Raw genomic sequence first — 15,972 nt, forward strand, 5'->3', positions numbered from 1 at the left:
TTTCCAGGCTACAAATCAACATAACTAAATTTATCTATATAATCTGTGTGTATATTCCCCCAGGTAAGAACATAGATACTCTTGAAGCTACCCTGCACTGGCTATCGAGTCACTTCCCTCAAGAAACCATAGTTCTTGGGGACTTTAATATAGACTGGACTTCCTGCTCCTCTCAAGCCCCTTCCACTCAAATAAACCTGTACTCCTTCACTCAAATGATTAACACTCCTACCAGGATAGACAAATCTAACCAAAAAGAGAGTATACTGGATTGGATGCTTATTAATAGTGATCCCAACCAATATACTTCTGGCACCCTCCCAGATAGCCTTAGTGATCACCATCTCACTTACATAATTAAGCACAAAATTACTATCCCAAAGAACTCCACACTAAGATCTGTCAGAAATAAAAAAAAATTCGACCCCACCAAATTTCAACTAGAACTAAATTCCTGTAACTGGACAATACTCAAATATCTACCATTAGATGAAGCAGTTCAGTATTTCAACACAAAATTCCTGGAGATTCTTAACTATCATGCCCCCATTTGCTCAAAAATAACTAAGTCAGGGGATGTCCCTTGGCTCTCTAAAGAAACCAGGTAGAAAATGCATCTCAGAAATAAGGCATGGTCTGTTTGGCGTACCACTAAAATTCCTCTTGATCATACTACCTATAGACAACTTAGGAATGAAACCAAAAGACTAATTATAATTGATAAAAGACATTACTATTGGAAACTGCAAACTGAACATCAAAACTGTCCACAAAAATTCTGGGCCGGGTTAAATAATCTTCTTCACCCTGGTCGCTCTACCACCCCTGTCCCTGCCACACTCATAGACAAACCATCGAACTTTGTCTCTAATAGCTTTAATTGCTTCTTCACGGAGACAATTCAAACCCTCTCCAATCAACTGCCACGTAACTCTCATATCCCTGATACTCCCACCAATAAAAATACTCCCCCATTTACCTTTCAGCCTGTAGCAACATCATTCATTTGTAAATTAATCAAAAAACTTAAACCCACCACTCTGTCAGCTGATCAACTTCCAGCTGAATATCTACAAAAAGCAGCTGAAGCGATCGCCTTCCCAGTGTCAATACTCGTTAATCGCACCCTTACAGAGGCCAAAATCCCTGACATCTGGAAGGTATCCTATGTAATTCCTCTCCATAAAGGAGGCACTTCCACAGACCTCTCCAATTACAGGCCCATCTCTATACTCTCCCCCCATCTAAAATAATGGAAAAATGTGTGCAAAACAGGTTATGGAACACCTACTTGCCAATCACCTACTGGCTGATACTCAGCATGGTTTCAGACCTCTCCATAGTACCACCTCTGCCCTTCTTGCCTTCTCCAATACCATCAACACCCACCGCAATAACAATATTATCTCCTCAGCAGTATTCTTGGATCTGTCCAAAGCCTTTGATATGGTGGACCACAAGCTACTAATTGATACTCTACACTCATTTGGTCTAGATACTACTTCTATTCAATGGTTTAGTTCCTATCTAAATGGTAGAAAACAAGCAGTACAATGGCAGAATAAACTATCTAACTTACTTCCCAATACTCTGGGAGTCCCTCAAGGATCAATTTTAGGACCACTACTTTTCTCGATTTTCATTAATGATCTACACACAGTTGTATCAAATGCCAGTTGCATTCAATACGCTGACGATTCTACGCTGATTTGCACTGGTACAACCCCTATAGAGCTACAAATTATGACCCAAACCACTTTCAGTAAAATAGAAAACTGGCTCTCTAGTAAGCCTGATACTTAATCCAAAAAAAACTAAAATGTTGCTGTTTTCACCGACACAAAGGTCAAGCCCCTTTAAATTTACGATCCAAGCAAAGGACAGGACTATTATCTCTCTGGATCCCTCGACAAAATTATTAGGGGTAACTATAGACAATAACCTAAAATTCGACACTCATGTAAACTTAATGATTAAATCCATCAATAAAAAACTAGGCTCGCTATATAGAATAAATAGATTCCTGACCCCCCAAGCTAAATCTGCCATTGCCCAAACCCATCTTCTCTCCACACTCTTGTACTCATCTCCCTTACTACAGAATATTAATAAAACAGTCATGAACAAACTCACCATTTGCTTTAATCATATCGCTAGGTTTGTTACCGGATTACCATACAGAACCCATCACTGCACCAATTTAACCCAGCTTAACTGGCTTGAGTTACCAAAACATATTTCGTATAACCTTCTAGTCCTTGCCCACAAAATAATTTATAACCCTGACTACCCTCCCTCACTCAAAAAACTTATCTCCCTTTGCAATAACCCTCGAACACTGAGGTCATCCTGCCGCCTCCTCATCCAAACTTGTAAAACTAATAACACGGCCGGAGATTCTCTTCTTACCAACTCAGTAGGGAGAATCTGGAACAAACTTCCTCCTGATATTACCTCACTCTCCTCCTTAAGTCTATTTAAGACCAAACTAAAACTACATCTACGATCAACACGTACCTGCTACTGTCTTAATCCGGGCTAGCTATCTCTCTCCACTTACATTGTTTCCCAGACTTGGGGCTTCAAGTATATCTACTGAATCATAGTATGAATATATTATAATTACTAACCTTACTTTGATTTGATTTTAGAAAACTAAACCTTACCTGTATTACTTAACTAATATTTGTTTTTTCTGTGACTTGGTGTATTGTTTTGTCTGGAGCTTTTCTCCCCGGGCCTCCGCTGAAAATGGACATGTATCCAGTCGGATCCTCCCGGTTAACAAATGTAAAATAAAAATAAAAATAAAATAAAATAGACTTATCAATATTTCTTCATACAGGCTAACTACTGTCATGGTTTAGTGGTTCAGTACTATGACTATTGTGCACAGTATCCTCGGTTCGAGGCCCATTGCCGCTTATATTTTCATACTGAGCAGACCAGACTGCTTAGGGGCCAGTAGAACAAATATGAGCATGTTGACTTTTGTTCAGCTATGCCCTACCTAGACCCAGCTTGTCCAACATTGCTCAATATTAACCATCATTGCTGGACATTGGCCAATATTACTCTACATTGACCACATTTGTAGTAGTTGGTGTGTGCGATTTTGTTTACATTGACTTCATGATGGTAAATGCTGTTTAGCAGTGCTTTATATTGCTTAACACATGGCAATCATGCCTCAGGTGTTGATGCAGGGCTGCCTATGTCGGATGCATATACTACACTCCCTATACATGTTTGAAAGCAGGTAGTGTCAATGTAGGCATCCCTTTTACTATATGTGCGGGTCAGAGAGAGGTATCATTTCCAGAGTTCCTACTGAGCCAGTGTATGTGCTATGCGTTGCCTCTTTGCCAAGGCCAAAGCATACTGGGCATGCCTCCTTCTGCCTACTGGGGCAGGCTCAGGTTGTTCCACATCCGAGTCACGTCTGCCTGTGATGGCCTTGGCAATGGTGGGGGGCTGTTTGGCCCAGGCCTATGCTGGTCCTGCTGCAGCTGTTTTCACAGGATCATATTATGTAGCATAGCACATACCATGACAATTTGGGTACATGTAGTTGGTGAGTACTGCAAGGCTCCACCAGATGTGTCCAGGCACTGGAACCATGACTTGAGCAGCCCAAACACACGCTCAATTACATTTTGTGTTTGTGCGTGTGCCTCATTATGGCGTTCCTGTTCAGGTGTGTGTGCATTTCTGATGGGTGTCATCAGCCACGACTCCAGTGCACAGCCAGCATCCCCCACTAGATGACCATGTGGGATGTCCCCATTGGCAAATGTCTGGTACAGCTGCATCAGATGCCAGATATGGGAATCATGGTAGCTTCCAGGGAAGCCAGCACACACATTCAGTATTATGCCCTGGGCATCACACACGACCTGGCAGTTGATGGAGGGGAAGCCCTTGCGGTTGAAGTAGACCCTACCCTACTCACCGGCTGGTGCTTTGATGCGTATGTGCGTGCAGTCTATTGCACCCACTACTTCAGGGTATTCCGCTATTTGCTGGAAGAGACGCATATTGCTGGCCAATACCTCATGGGAATTGGGGAAATATACATGATCACCAACATGTGCTGACATGGCATTCAGGAACTGGTGCAGTACCCTGGATGCTGATGCCTGTGATATTCCCATCATATCACCAGTTGGTCTCTGGAAGGTACCTATTGCTAAAATTCTTAGGCCAACACATACCTTAGTTTCCACTGGGATGGGTTCCCCTCTGTTGGTTCTGTGTGTGAGGCGTGGCCTGCACAGCTCAACAATTTGCTGCAAGAGATCTCTGTCCACTCTATAGCGCTCCACTATCTCCAGCTCATGTAACTCCTGGTAGGTAACCCTGGGCCTGTACACTCTTCTCCGTCTCCTCACTGTATGTTGGCCAGCAGCATTTGCATTATCACCACCCTCAGTATGTTGCATATGTCGCCTTATAACAGCAATGGCAGCCCCTAACATTTTTTTGTCTCAGTGAAGCCTTTTCAGTTTTCACTTCTATTAGCTTACTGCAGTGTTGCAGTGTCTCTTGAGAGAAACATAATGGACTGTTGTTTGCAGAGTTTTAAGTGCGGGGCTGGGCTGGGCTAGTGTTCTCCCTGGGTAATTGCCTGATTATGATTGTTTTCACCTGCTAGCTCTGCTAGTACTCCCTGGTAACTTCCACTATTTGGTGTGCTTCCTATTTCCTTACTGTTTCCTCGGGAGGGGGGGTGCCGCAAACACGCGCCCAGCAACTAACACGCACGCACACATGCTTACACAGACTAAAGCTTGCTTATTCTTCATAAAACGCGCGCACACCGGCGCAAATGTGTTTACAACTGTTTACACAGCCTTACATATGCTTACTCAAGCCTACACGCGCGCATACTGTCTTACTCAGGTTTACTGGCGCTCGCATGCACGCTCAGCAAGAAACTTTGGTATTATCCACGGCATACACCTTTGATTTCTTGTCTTTACCTGGCCTACCTGTTGACACACCTCTTTCACTATTATGTAAATGTAAGCTGACACATGACACTCTGCTCCAATGAGCTTCACTCCTTTCATACATACCCCCCCTCGTGATGTCACCTATCTTTTACTCTGTTACTCCCCTTATCCTACTCCTACACTCCACTGACTTTGCTCTTTTGCTATGTAAACTGGCGATTCACTATCCTAACTCTCATTTGCATAGGACTGCCTACTAATGCTTAGTTACATCTCTTAGACTGAGCTTCCCCCCTTAGCAACCTCTACTCGGTGGCCATGTTGTCTTCAGCCTGCCATTCCCTTGCATTGTAAATTCATTTTAGCTATAAAATCCATATTTGTGGATCTTAATTATTAATTTTCTGCTTTTTAGGGCACAGCGCGCTGCGCTATGGTTAAACCCCGGAGATCGGGATAAAAAAAAAAAGTTATTTTATTTTTAATTTGCATCACTTCCCGTTGACAATGGCTGCATTTTTGGCCATTGGCATGCTTCCTCCTGTGAATGTATGCTTTTTTTCCAGCTGACATGGCTCCGTTTTGCTAATTGCAGAACCATACTCAGTTATCAACTGAGTACATTTCTGCAAATAACACTACTCCTACTCGGACAGGTTCAGGTTTCCTGGATCGCAAATTTACCTCATTTGCATAGCTTTCACCTGCAATTGAGGTAATTTGCATATCCCAGCCCTGTCCGTGTAGGACTAGTTTGGAGAGCTCAGTTGCACGCCCCTACCAGCTGTTCCTGGATCGCTCGGCAGACATCTTGGCTGCATGGAGTCGTACTCTACTCTAAGACTCCGTGCAAGCCTTCGTGAATTTGGCCCAACATCTTTCCCACCAGGCCATAATGATATTGGCATACAGTGGAACACAGGCAGAGCCCATGGCCACTCCCTGGTTCTGCTGGAAATAGTGCCCTTCAAACTGAATGAAGTTATATCTTAACACTCTATCCATCAGCTGGCAATAGGTGTTAATAACATCTTGGTTGAGTTCCATCACTTCATGTAAAAATTCACCAAACCGTTCCATGTTGACACAAGACCATATAATAGTCACTGAATATAATTATATGACCACTGAATTTCCTAAGCTCTCAGTGATTTTCGGTATACCGAAGATCCATAAGGATCTTAATAATCCCCCCTATGCCCAATTGTTGATTCTGGTTGGTCTAAAACTAGCTACATAGCAAAATTCCTTAATAACAAGTTAAAAAAAATTGTGTTTCAAAAATTCCTTACATTTGTAAGGATTCTTGGCACTTTTTGTCAATGTGTAACAGTTTAAAACCTATATATGATGAAATTTCCATTACCATAGATGTGAAAAATGTGTTCAGTTGTAGACCCCATCAAATTGGCATGGAATGGTTTGTTGAATTTTTACATGAAGTGATGGAACTCAACCTGATGGATATAGTGTTAAGATATAACTTCATTCAGTTTGAAGGGCACTATTTCCAGCAGAACCAGGGAGTGGCCATGGGCTTTGCCTGTGGTCCACTGTATGCCAATATCATTATGGCCTGGTGGGAAAGATGTTTTCTTTTTACTAGCAGATTTCATACCTATAGCTCTATGTATGCCCGCTTTTTGGACGATTTGTTCATTTGCTTGAAGGGACTCCCTGAGGAAATAAGTTAATTCATAGAATATATCAATCAGATGACTGACTTTTTGAAATTCACTTATGCAGTGGGTACAAACTGTATAGTGTATTTGGGTGTTGAATTATCCAAGATGGAAGGTGGGGGAATTAAATCTAAAATATATAGAAAGTCCACATTTTCTTACTGTTATTTATACTACATTAGTAGTCATCCACCACATGTTAAATGTGGTATTAAGGGGCAACTTGTAAGAGCAGCACAAATGGTTTCTGAATTTAATGAATTTTTTGAGTGAATGCAATGTAATGGTGCAGATGTTTTTGGATAGGGGGTATACCTTACCTTTGATTCATAGTATAAGGGATGAAGTTATAAGGAAGCAAAAAAACTGGATTTTATGTACCTCTAACACAAGGGCCATGTTTAATATCATCCCCCTCCTATTCAACCTGGTACACAGGTAGAATCATCACATGAGTTTATCACCAGTAGTAGTCTAGCAATATATGAATCTAGTCATGGCAAAGAAAGGAGTTTAACTTTTACTAATGACACTTCTTTTTGTCCTTTTGTTACTACATTCTAAGACAGCCATATGGTAACTGATATTTTAAACAAAAATTGGAGTATCATAAAAGGGGACTTAGATATGCTGGACACTTTTGGACCAACCCCTAAGGTAGTATATCAAAGGGGTAGTAATATAAAAAATATTTTGGAAGGAAATGCATTGACACCAGGACACTGACCTGTCAGATGGCACCATGTGGTATGTGCCATCAATGCCAACATATTTTTATTGGGTCCAGCTTTAAGGTAGTGGACAACTCCATAAAAATAAAGAGCAAATATAGCTGCTATTCTCAGGCAGTGATTTATATTGCCTATGTACACAATGCAATGGATACTATGTGGGCAAAACACAATGTAAATTGTCACAAAGAATTTATGAGCATTTTTATGAAATAGCACAACACAAGGAAACCAATGCCTCATACAGACACTTAAAGGTATTTCCACAACACACTTTTAAATTTGCGGTATTACAGCAGATACAAAGTGAAGCTTCTGGGGAACCATGGAAGCTATATTTAGGAGATAAAGAGGTATGGTGGCAGATTTATCTGAATGCTAGCTGTCCACCAGGATTAAATGACATGGTGTCTGTTTCTAGTTTGCTTAAATTAAAAGCCTGAGATAGATAGAATTACATTCTTTATCACTAGAAACATGGTGTAATGTATAAATTCAAATGGTAGATGGATGTAATGCAACATTAATAGTGCTGTGAATGTGTCTTTAAGGAACATGTATTTTTTAAACTTGTAGGTTCCTGAATTTTTAAATGAATCATGTGGCGGTGTTTACTTGATGTCATTGGCTGCTGGTAGTTATGACAGTGGTATAAATGGCTGGGCATGTTTGTAAAATAGTGTCTGAAGAAGTTTGGTGATTTTAAACCTGACAAAAGTACTACCAATAAACAGTATTTTACTGGATTTTGCACCTGTATTTCTCACCCTTTGCTGCTAATATTTCCTCTTCTGGTTGACGAAATTTTGCTTTCCCCCACTGACCTACACACCCTTACTCAAAATTCCTTCAACTCTATCGAAAACTGGCTCATAAATAAACATCCTAAATCCCGCAAAAAACAAGTTTATTTCATTCATCCCTAAATCTCTCAGACATCCTAAACCTACCTCCTCTATTACCTCACTAAACAACACAGTCTAAATGTGGAAACTCACACTAAACTTCTTGAAGTCACCATCAATGATCAACTCAGATTTGACCTACATGTCCACCACTGCATAAAGAAAACATACAAAAAACTTGGCCTGTTTTACAGAAATAAACAATTTTTCTCAGAAGACTCTAGACTCTCTCTTGTCTATGCCTACCTTCTCCATAGCCTTCTCTACAGCTCACAGATATTAACTAACCCCAAATCCTCCCTACTAACTAAACTTGAATCCACTTATAACAAAGTAGCTTAGTTTGCAGCAAACTTGACCTCAAACTCGCATCACTGTCACTCATTCAAACTGCTAATCTGGCTTGAGTTGCCCACCAACTACTCCTTTCTCAGCTTCTTACAATTCACTCAACAAACTATCCACCTATCCAGCCATCTCATCACTCATCTCTCTTTATATACCCTCTAAAACCCTTAGGAGCTCTAACCAAAAACTTTTGGAAATATATAAGCCCAAAAGATCAGTAGGCCAAAATCTATATAGTTACACTCCAGCCCTAGCATGGAACAAACTACCCATGCCCATTAGAGATAAAAATCATGCACAATAATTCAAAAAAGCACTAAAAAACTACCTGCTAAATGCCTGGACATGTTACTGTAAAAACCTCAGTATAAACTTTCCTCCCTAAACAAATTCCCTCTCTCCTCCTCTCTTCAGACCTCTCCTACTGCTACCTTTTACCACTCTTCAACTGGCTCTCTCACCCCTACTCAATCACGACCTAACCTGAATTCTGACTCTTCCCCCATATTGACCTTGAGAATTTTATCTTACCAACTTGTTTACTACACTCTATATTACTGCCCCTGTTTCCCCAAAGATTGTTATCCTTTATTTCTCTCTTTTTTGTGCACATTTACCTCAGTCTTTTACATCAGTGTAACCATTTGAGTGATCCACTCTACTTTTTTAATATTGTTGTCATTAATACTATTTTTGTAACATTTATTGTATACATCTGTGGAGCTTTTTCTCCCCAGGCCTCCGATGAAAAAGGGCTCCTGCTCGGTCGGACTATCCCAGTCAACAAATGTCAAATAAATAAATTCTATTTTTCATACCTGGGAAGGGAGTAGATATAACAATCAGTGTCAGTGGGAACACAGGATGTAGCATACACTTTAACATGGGTAACCTAATTTTAGATTATGTATTGTTTGTGGGTGCAGCTGTCAATTTATGAGCAACTGCCCTTCTCGGGGAAGGGCAAACTTCATTTGCTGAAAATGTAAATAGGTTTGTGTTTGTTCTAAGTTAAAAGGGGGTGCAGGTTCTTTAAATGCATTTAATTTTTGTTTCCATTGAAGCAAAAAGTTGTGAAAATTTGTGAGAGTTTCATATGGAGATGGGAAGCAACTGTTTAAAGGATTAGCATGCCAAACTGTGTGTGCATGTAAGCCAAAAGTTGGAAATACATTTTTGAAAGAACTCTCATGTTTAACAGGTGGAAGTAATGGTTTTCTAGAATAATAGTGACCTTGTTCACATTATTATGGAATATAAATGGCCTTACAGATATAGACAAAAAGCACAGAGTAATAAATTATATCAAGAAATGTAGGTTACAAAGAGAACTGTTGCAGAAGACATTTGGATAGACACAAGCATGTGAATTTGACAAAGAAAGGATTTCAGGAAGGACATTCAGACAAAATATCCAGGAAAAGGAAAAGTGGGGTAATAATAATACTGATTGTTAGAGTTTCTCCCATAGTGACAGAAGGAGAAAGAGGCTATTGGCAAGAGAGGGGAGATTATGCTGGCAATATAGAGGTTATGATTACTCATTATATATAGGGAATGAAACTTGTTTCTGGAGGCCTAGAAGAGAAAAAGTAACAAAAGGGGGTAAATTCCTGAAGAAATATATAAGAATATTTAATGTGGAAAATGTGAGTTCAGTACTAGAAAATTAGATAGTATTTGCATATTACGCCCCAAGGTACAATAACTGGGTTAAACTGGATAGAATTCATATTTCACAGGAGCATATCTATTTAATTGAAAATTTTGACACATGAAATAGCTATTTCAGATCACACACCAAGAAAAATAAGATAAAGGTGCAGGGTAATGAAGTAAAAATGGGAAACTGGCACTTTCTTAAATACTTAAGAAGAGAAGCATTTAAAAAAAGGGTATTGGAAATCATGAGTTTTTAGGAAACTAACATTTCTTCACAAGCGATACAGGGCTGTTGCCAAACTTACAGATCCTTTGACAAGAAAATAATCAGAGATCCTACAGAGGTATTAGACAAATTTGGGAAATTTTAAGAACATTTGTATAAAGCAGAGGAATGTGGAAACTAAAAAAAGGCATAAATGAAAATATTTATGGAAGACTTAATTATGTCAAGGTTATAGGAAGAGGAGTTTCAACAACTAATATCTAAGATAGGAAGAAATAAGATAAAAATGATGAATCAACAGGGACGTCACCAGGAACAGATAATAGTCTTGTGTAAGTTTGGAAGCTAGGCGCAAAGAAAGTAATAAAGATCTGAAAGGCTTTGGGTAACAGTACACCACCAGCAACTTTGAAAAAAGCTGTGGTGGTTGTATTCCCCAAGGAAAGTAAAGACTTATCAAACGCAGTTTCATACAGACCCACTTCAACTTTAAATCATGATTAGAAAATGTTTATATCTGTGTTAGCTAAAAGAATAGCAAAGGTGTTGCCAAAATTGATAGAAATGTATCAGTGTGGTTTTGTGGAGGGAAGGCAAAAAATTGACAACATTAATAGAACATTGATGTTCCAGAGAGAAGCAGAATATAAGAAAATACCACTGTTGTTGGTGGATCTTGACGCAGAGAAACCATTCAACAAAAAAATCTGGGATTTTTATGAGTAGGGCAATGGAAGCATTTGCATTCCCAAGTACAATAAGATTAATTAGGAGGATATATGAAGGATCAGAGGCAAGAATTAAAGTGGTAGGGTTCTCTTCTGATAAGTTGTGTTTGAAAGGAGAAACAAGGCAAGGATGCCCTCTTCATCCGTTGCTACTTGCTTTATATTTAGAGCTACTGGCAAAGAAAATAAGCAAATCAGAAATGCAGGAGATAATTGGTATGGTTATCAAGAAAAGTTGGCTTTATTTGCAGATATTATCTCAGTACTGCAGAACATTTTCAGACAGCTTCAAGTCTTTTTGGGATATAAAATTAATGAAGACAAAACAAAGTATACAGCCGTAAATTATGCATCCATACACAAACTGGTTCGGCAATACTCATATTTATAGGGACACAATAAGATGAAGTACTTAGGAGTATTGATTAAACAGGATTCTATTATGGCAGCTAAGGATATGTGGAAAGAGACTAAAAAGATGATAAAAACTGAGAAACTGGATGCTCTTGTTTAAGAATATTGATAGTAAGATAGAAGTAGTGAAATGTTTTAGTCCCTTTAATTTTATATACGGGTTAGGCATGTTTTTATCAACTGGAGAAGTAGTAGCGGACAATAATGAGTTGAAGGAATTTATCTGAGAGAGGAAGAGTTAAGTGGGATACACTGATCCTTCCAACAGAAAAGTATGTTTTAATGTTATCTGATTTGAAGGGATATTTTAGAGCTATACAGTTAAGGCTAATATACACATCACATGCTGAAGGTTATAATTCAAAATAGAAAAGGATGATGATAAAGCCGGGGGTAGTGGGGAGTTCAAAACATAATAGGAGAGTTGGGTTTTGGATGCAGCTCCTTAAAGAGAACCACCACCAACATACTGAATATTATACTTGTAGAATAGCAAAAGTATTCTAAGAACTAAGCCAACATGAGAATGGAAAAAGGAGATTTTTGCCAATAGGGATTATTGCAAGTAGGAGTACAGAAGATGGGCAAGAGGGGGCTGGATTAATGGAGAAAACTGGAAAAGGAACTATGCTACTGGGAGCAAATAACTAGACAGGAAAGTTAATAGAGTGGGATGAGGCCAAGATGATGTTTGGACTGCAGGCTAGAGACTCTGCCTTCCCTATCAGGAACTGAGAGAGTATAGACAAAGAGAAAGGGATAGGTGAATCTTAAGTGAAAGACCTGCTCTGGTGGGGGTTTTAGTCAAATCTAGGAGAGAAGCTGCTGTTTAAAAATGGATAATTAGTAGGGCATATACAATACTGAATGACAATTATAGAAATCAATCAAAGGAGGTTAAAAAAGATTGGGAAGAGAGACTGGAAAGGCACTTTACAAGAGAACAATGGAAAAATATAACTATGTTTTACAAGTATGCAACCAAGTCCAGTAGGTTTATGATCTTTGCTTGGTAGTGTTTGCATAGGTACTTTTACACCTCACATACACTTCAAAGAATTTTTCCTTGGATAGACAGCAAATGTTGGAGGTGTGATAGGGAAGAAAGTGATAACTGGGAACATGTTTTTGTGAGTGTAATGAGTCGGCAGATTTCAAAAATTCCCTATAGAGTACTCTGTCAGAAATACTGGGTGAGCAAATGGCTATAACTTAGGATATGATTTTTTGGAGCTGGGGCACAGTATCTGAATTGCCTACACAGAGGCAGAAATCTTGAGAAAAAGCCTTAAAGTACAAAAAGCAATAGACCATTTCTGATGGGTGTGTGCTAACAGCTAAGTTACTGTAGTGGGAGAGAGAGCATGCTGAGGACCTCCTAAAAACAGAACAACTTTGTGTATGTGTCAGGAAAGTGGGGCTGACCAGTTTCCAAATTACCCCTGTTCATATGGCTACCTAGATGCATTTTCTCGTATGACAATTTAATAAAATTACTTAAAAAAATCACTTAAGATATAGGCATATATACATTAATAGAAAACAAACCATACTAACATGTTTGCACTTTAAGTCTTGTTCTCAAGATTTCTCTCTCTGAGCTAACAACCACCACCAAAATGTATAGCTGTGTATGTACCATAACAATAGATGTTCAAACAAATGACGATTTCAGTAGCATAAAGTCATATGGGATGAATCCTGCCAGGGATATTGGATGTCTGGCCATATACAAAAGCTTCTGGGCACCTTCTTCACACACTATATGTCTATGATAAACAGAAGAATGTGTTGGATTAAATAGGATATACAGGTGCCAAAATTCTGAGCTTTCCTGCTTCAAAAAAAAAGTAAGCTGCAACTTAAAGATAATGTCATGTCCTGAAATAAGACATTGAATAAACTTATGCCATGCCAGAGATGAGGCGACATGGGTGACTGAAATCCCACCCTGGCTAGGGGTAAATAGCCAAGAAGAAGAAAAAAAATAAATTATATATATATATATATATATATATATATATATATATATATATATATATGTGTGTGTGTGTAGATATATCTACACACATACATGCATACATATAGAATGACTGAAAAGCATAAACAGAGTGAAGGATGCGCTACAGTTTAGAACACCCTGGAGAATAGATCTAGCAAATCCTATTCCAGCTCTAAAAAAAAAATCAGTATTTTTATTGTTTCATGAAAGTATGCACTGAGGACCAAGTTGCCACCTCCAGAATATCTATTCTCCACCACTTTCTTAAATGCTTCAGAAAGGGCCACAGCTCTAGTGGAGTGTGTCCGGACAATCTTGAGGGGAGTGCTTTTTCCCATGATGAGAAGAACAGAAATGAATAGCCTGAGATAACCATCTGGAAATGTTAGCTTAGAAACTGACTTTCCTTTATCTTACTGTCAAAGGAAATAAAGATGTTCTGTATCCTATAGTCTTAGCCTGGGGAACAAAAACAGATAGATAAACAGAATGATTTAAAGTTAATTCAGAAACCAAATTTGGCATATAATCACAGATTAGTTCTGAGTCATTCTATTATGAAAGATCAAAAAGAGCTGTACATATACAATGGCTTGCAACTCATACTCTTTTACTAGAAATTAGAGCAATAAGTGTTAGCTGCAGGTTTAAAAAGAGGTAAAGCTAGCTTCCCCAATATAAAATTAAGATCCCAGGATGTATTCATTCATTTCCTAAATGGCCTGATAGGTAAAAATCACTTGACTTGGAATAAAGAAATGGGGATCTAATGGCAGGCAAGCTGATACAGCTAAAATATGTACTCTGATAGACATCAAAGATAGGCCAAATCTGAGCAATTCACACAGGTCTTGGTACTTTTCTTGGTTGGGTCCTGATCTCTGCTACAGCACTAACTAGAAAATATCTTCCATTTAGCCAAGTATGACTTTCTAGTAGCACGTTTTTCTAGCCTCCTCTAATACCAGACTGCATGACCTCTGTAAATAGATGCCTAAATGGGATCAACAACCTGTCATCCAAATTAATGTAGATTCAGAATGCTGGGATGTATCAGATATTCCCTTCCTGTGTAAGTCCACTCTATGAGTAAGGTTTTGGTAATTGTCCCTGGCCAGGTGCATGAGAAGAGAGAACCAATACTGTCTGGACTAAAAAAAGAGTTACATGCAAAATCCTGGGCGAGTCCTTACTGATCTTTAATAAAACTCTGGTAATTGAGAGAAAGGAAGATGACATAGGGATAACAGCATAACTATCCATGTGAAAGAAAAGGCATCTGTGATCCAGCCCTGTTTGCAATGAGGCTTGGTACAGAACCTTTGTCAGTTGTTAATGAAGGCAGACAGATCAACTTGGGGAGATACCCAAACGTGGGCAATGTCCTGACCTTCCACTCACAAAGGTCTGTCCTGGATCTGCTCAGGGAGTGTGCAATAGTGTTTTACTCTGGACAGGATGTAGGTGGCTGAAAGGAGAGATTGTGCTGAGTTATCTCCCAGGCAATAATGGGCTAGTCTGCAAAGGAGGTAAAGACCTGGTTCCCCCTGTTTGTTAATGCACCACATCACTGTGGTGTTGAATGTGATTATAAAAGGTGGTCCTGGAATTCTCATCTCATTTAAGGATTTTAGTGCTTTAATTAGGGCTACCATTCCTTTGAGGTTAATGTGTTTCTTCCTGATGTGGGGTTCCAAAATCCCTTGAACTTTGACCCCTTTGGACAGTGCTTCCCAGGCACAGTCCGAGGCATCTGTTGTTACAAACCGACTTGGAATGGGAAGGGAAAAGAGAGAGACTTGGATTTAGTTGAATCTGAGTTGCCCTCCATAAAAGCACATTCATGATGAAGCCCAGAACTGGAATAGGAATGGACAGAGGATACTCTTGTAGAGTCCAAACAGATTTGAAGAACAACTGAACCTTCTTCATATGAAGTCTGGCTAATCAGACCATGAAAATAGTTGATGCAATGTACTTTAGAATTCTGAGAAACACTCTTGCTGTGGAAATGGACTAGTGAGCAAAATCTTAAAAAATATAGCTGGTAAAAGGTAACCTTCTCTGCTGGGAAGTTTGTCAATGTGAGAAGTGTCCAGGAGGCATCCCAGAAATGTTAATCTGCGAGACGGAAATGGGGAGGATTTCTCCAGATTTATGTTGGAACAGAGTTTTTCTGAATTGATTGATAGAAAAAAAGGAGAGAAGAATGAATGTCTTGAGCAGAAGCAAAGATGAGGCAACTATCTAGGTAAGATTACATGTGGATTCTCTTGAACTCTGCAAAAGGCAACTGCTGGAGCCACAGAAGTTCAAAAG

Source organism: Protopterus annectens, chromosome 10.part0, assembly GCF_019279795.1.
Source record: "Protopterus annectens isolate FY-2018-M chromosome 10.part0, PAN1.0, whole genome shotgun sequence".
In the NCBI taxonomy this organism is placed as follows: Eukaryota; Metazoa; Chordata; order Ceratodontiformes; family Protopteridae; genus Protopterus; species Protopterus annectens.